Source organism: Canis aureus, chromosome 5 (genome assembly GCF_053574225.1).
Source record: "Canis aureus isolate CA01 chromosome 5, VMU_Caureus_v.1.0, whole genome shotgun sequence".
NCBI lineage: Eukaryota > Metazoa > Chordata > Mammalia > Carnivora > Canidae > Canis > Canis aureus.
Window position 1 is genome coordinate 53971282 of NC_135615.1, and position 4719 is coordinate 53976000.

General features: G+C 42.7%; 1 long non-coding RNA gene across 1 annotated transcript; it reads right to left on the minus strand.

Moving 5' to 3' along the window:
* Positions 1-364: 364 nt before the first annotated feature.
* LOC144313446 (uncharacterized) lies at positions 365-3232 on the minus strand. Its single transcript, XR_013379092.1, has 3 exons — positions 3012-3232; positions 2464-2609; positions 365-1000 (listed from the first exon to the last, which is right to left on the minus strand). It is a non-coding gene; the product is annotated as an uncharacterized LOC144313446 (long non-coding RNA).
* Positions 3233-4719: the final 1487 nt, after the last annotated feature.

Consider the following 4719-nt stretch of genomic DNA (forward strand, 5'->3'; position numbering starts at 1 on the left):
GAGAGGAATCAAGAAGTCGTGTACACAGTTTGATCCTTGGAGAAGCCTTTGGGCAGAGGGTCACCTGCTTTGCTTTCTTTCAGGTGAACAACCCAAAACAAGCAGGGAGCCTCCTCTGGCCTAGATGAGTGACTATGTAGGGACAGTCAGTGCACATTGGAATATCATGTACAGTTTGTTTTGCCTACAAAATGGATCGTTCATCTGATGTGAAAGCAGTGGCTTGCAATCCTGGGCTTTGGTTTGGTTTTGTTTGTTTCCTGCTCTAATCTCTAATCTTTTCTCCTTTTGCTCAACTATTTCTTGTTGTGACTTATTAAAAAAAAATCTGGATTTTTGTGAGTCAAGAGAATGAAGACATGGGGAAAGGGTGTCAGGGTGTGGATTAAGAATGAAAATGTCAGTTCAAATGCACAAGAAGACACCAATTGCCACTCCTAGGAAAGTCAAGAGTGAATTTTTGGTTGTGGAATCCTAACAGCTAGTAGAATGGAGTCATGCTCTGTTCTTGACAGAAATGGCTATAAAAGTGATCAAGGGTATATAAAAAAGCAGGCTATGTTTTCCTCACTGTGTTCCCCTGAGCTTCCTTGTCTCAGCTTCAGTATTTGTTCAGCAAATAAAAGCAGCTTTGAATGCCAGGAGTTAAAGGGAAGCCCATTCCTGTCTGTCTAGTATATTGGAGGAAAGAGTTAAAAACATTGTTCCTTGACATAACATGATCCCGGTCAGGCTTCTAGTCAGTACGGCAGGGTGAGATCTCCTGGTGTGAGGCCTGTTAGATGCAAAAACATGTCCAGAAGCTCCCTCCATTATCTCCATGTGCCGTTAAGCTGCCCAAGGTCTCTAAAGATTGTGAGAGGGACAGACAGTTGCATCTTCTCTGCTTCCTTGCTATTTTCCATCATCTGCTGGTATGCAGCCCTGCAGCAGCTCCCTTCCCCCTCACCCTCATTCTCCACTCGTATATTATGCTCATGGCCAAAACCAGATTCAATTACTGTGAAAAAATGAAAAAAAAAAAAAAAAGAAGAAGAAGAAGAAATTCAATTTAAGCAGGCAAAGGGTTGGATTTAAGAATACAAAAGCAGGCAGCCTTATGCATAGATCTGTTTAGCACCTAAGAAAGTCCTAACATGTTCTTTTCATTTCTATTCAAAGAATGACTAGACAGAATTCACCAGGGAACATTTTGGGGAGAATTCTTCCTTGATTGGCAAAGACAGGGGGAATGACCTCATAAATTTCTTCCATCACTAATTTTTACAAGTCTTTATGAGAATATTGGCATCGGAGGCCTTTACCCCAGAGTAAGCTGGTACCCTTTGTGGGAAACCATTTACATAGATGTGGAGCCTCATGAAATACTTGATCCAGCCAAGGTGCACTCACTGGCAGGTGAAGAAAGCAGACTTATTCTCTCAGTCAACAAAACTGCCTTCACAGTGCTTTCCTTTGCCGTAGCTCTGGTGACATTTTGAGAAGTTACTGAAAGTAGGGGTGGAATGGAAATCATCCTTTTGTTTCCCATTGCAACCTCCCCCCACCCCCAGTACGACGAACCAGGTTTCACCAGCTAAAACTGATGAAGCATAGAGTCTCTAGCACCCTCCTACAACTTCAATTCTGTTGCTTTGTGTTGCTGGTTGATGACATCAACTTGTTTGTGGCAAGAACATAAATTCTACAAATAACTGAAATATTAAACGGAAATGTTACTACTTTGCCTTGATGCACCTTCCAATGAATCTTACCAAGCCCTATCCAGAATTTTTTTTTTTTTTAACATAGCTATCTGTAGATGACCTCCATTTCTTCTTGTTTGGTTTATTTCCCCAGCAAGTCCTCTTATCTATCTGATTTCTCTGTAGTAGATGCCTGGGTTTGGCCTGACCAACCAACTCACTCTAATCCTGATTTCTGGAAACTGCTCCTGCTTCTCCAAGACTGTTGACATTCTGCAGTGAGTTCATGACCTCACTCCGGCCTCACCCCATACTCCACACCTACTCTCAGACGCTCTTGATTTGTCAGCAGTGGGCACCTGATTCAACCTGAGCCATTCAGAATCTCTCCTCAGAGAATTTAGATTCCAGCCTCTGTCATGCTGGTCTCCTTCCTAGACAAAGGAGACAGAACATTGCAGACTGTTGGCTCCTGAGTTTTATGGGGAGGAATCAAATTTTCTACCACATTAGAAGGTGAGAAAGCTGGTCTACAGGTATAAAATCAAGCAGATAAACAGGGAGAAACATAAATGAATGAAAGTTGGAGAGAAGGTATCTATAAGACTCCCAGGGTTCCAGCCTCTGATTTTCATCCCTTTCAGAGCCTGGCTGTATGCGTACCCCAGGGGCCTATGAGCTAATCATGTGTTAGAATAATGCTTTTGCCTTCAGAATTAAATTTGCTAGGGTTGGTTTCTGTTCTCCATAACCCAAAGAATTCTAATCCGTCTTATACCTTTGCCTTCAGTGACCACCTCCTCTTCTATGACTTGATCGTGGCCATTATTCTTTATGATGCCGAAGTTGTCTGATGAACTTGATGTAGCTCCCAGAGCATGGTCAGGGTGTCTCATTCCTGAGACCTGGCATAGTAGGATTTTGCTATAGGAGCACAATAAAATATTGTTTGGGTTGAATTACTCGTTGGCTAACCCTGTGGCTGATGCAGTCTCCTTTTGTGTGATTCTCTTCTGTGTCTTCTGTCTGTTCAAGGCCAGCCATTTTCCCAAAGCCAAGAAGAATCTACATAAAAATTGGACTGTCTTGGGCATCTGGGTGGCTCAGTGGGTTAAGGATCTACCTTGGGCTCAGATCATGATCCCAGGGTCCTGGGATTGAGTACTGCATGGGGCTCTATGCTCAGTGGGGAGTCTGCTGCTTCCTCTGCTCTTCCCCCCCTGCTCATGACCTCTCTCTCTCAAATAAATAAATAAATTCTTTTTTAAAAACCTGTTTATCTTCTGTCCTTTTAAAAAAGCATATTATTTCCACTCAATTCAGTACCTTTCCTAGATTGTCTCTTCACATCATCATTCATTTATGGTTTTCTGAATAAGCCTCTGCAAATCTTCTCATTATATTGAGGTGCTCCTGTCCCTGGAGTTACCTCAGTCTCTGCAGCCCAGGAAGAAAGAATATATAAACTACTTGCAGACAGCCAAAACACACACGGGTATGCAGGATACAATAAATGTCCCTGCACACAAAGCAAATTAATTTTCAGCACTGAGACTCAGAGATCAGTGAAAGTAGCTTTCACTGGGTGTGAGTCACAGGTAATCAGTCTTTGTGACATAACCTGTGAGTTAGTAAATTCTCACTGGTTTTGATGAAAAGCCTTCTTTGTCCATGTGGTTATTAGCAGGTCTGTCAAATTGCATGACAAGGTGAAATGAAGCCCTGAAATCTTACTTCTCCATGGCAGTGGAGGAAAAAAAATAAAACAAACTCCCAAATCACGTCTCATGGCTGGATCCATAGCTTTAAGAGCTGTGTACTTTAGGTTAGCAAGAAATTGGCTTTATAAGGGGCTATCTTTTTCATCAGACAACTTACCACTTGGTATACAAATTGAATTAGTGATTTAAAAAGACTCCAAAGGGGCAGAATATACTTCTATTTCTGAAGTCATATATGAGGCTGTGAGACTATGATTAGTAAACACAGGTTCTAATTTTCAGTGGCTACAAAGTGTCAAGTGTGTGAGAGCTCCATGTTGAGTGGGGAGTGCACCTTTTATAACTTTTATCAGTGCAAATTATGGTGCACCAGGTACTTACTTCTCTATAACAGGAGGGTCAAGTAGATAATTAATGAGAATTAATCTGTAAAAAGGAATACAATCTCCAATTCAAATCTTGGTTTATGACTTGGTTTATTATGCAACTATGAAACTTCAAAGAGCGCTAACTCCATGTGGCACTTTAATTACATTTTATTATATTTAAGAGCTTTATGGAAATTTTGCTCGCTGCCAAGAAATGGTTCTTGGGAACACTGGCCTCCTCAACAGGCTGCTGGGGCCCCCGTTCCCAGAGCAACTACAGAGAGATGCCGCTCTCATCTCTGAGAAAGAAGGTGCGAACAGCTGCTAGGTGAGACATTGGCTTGGGGAGTGGCCAAGGATAATTTCTCTAGAGAGGGTAGAAGCCCAGGACCCAATTCCTCCCCACTCCCCCCATAAAGGCTCCAAATTCAGACATTCCCAAGGGCAAGCGGAAAGGCTTCTGTTGAGGGACAGGCTCTTGGAGGATCAAAACCATGAAGTGTCGATTCTATGGTGACCTCAGAGATGGCTGGTTCCACCACTTGGGGGAAGAAAACCAAACAAAATAAAATGCAGACCAGTGGAGCACAGGCATCTCCTTTCATTGTACATGAACTCAACTTTCTCGATCATGTTGGCTTTGGCAGTAAGGGAAGAGACCCTTCCTTTAATAGCTGCATTGTTTTCCCAACCTCTTATCTTCATTAGAGCATGAAACTAAGGAAAAAGAACTCTTAGGTTAACATGACCTTGGGTCTGAATCCAGGGCTGAGGGCCAGGGTTCCTCCCATCTGATTCCAGCTCTGGTACTGACTTGTGCTATGGCCTTGGGCTAAGCCGCCTCGTCTCCGTGCTGGGTCTGCCTGCTGCTAAAATGACAAGCATGATGCCATCCATGCTGACCTCACTGGAACATTGTGCAGACTAGTTGAAAACTTTTTTTTT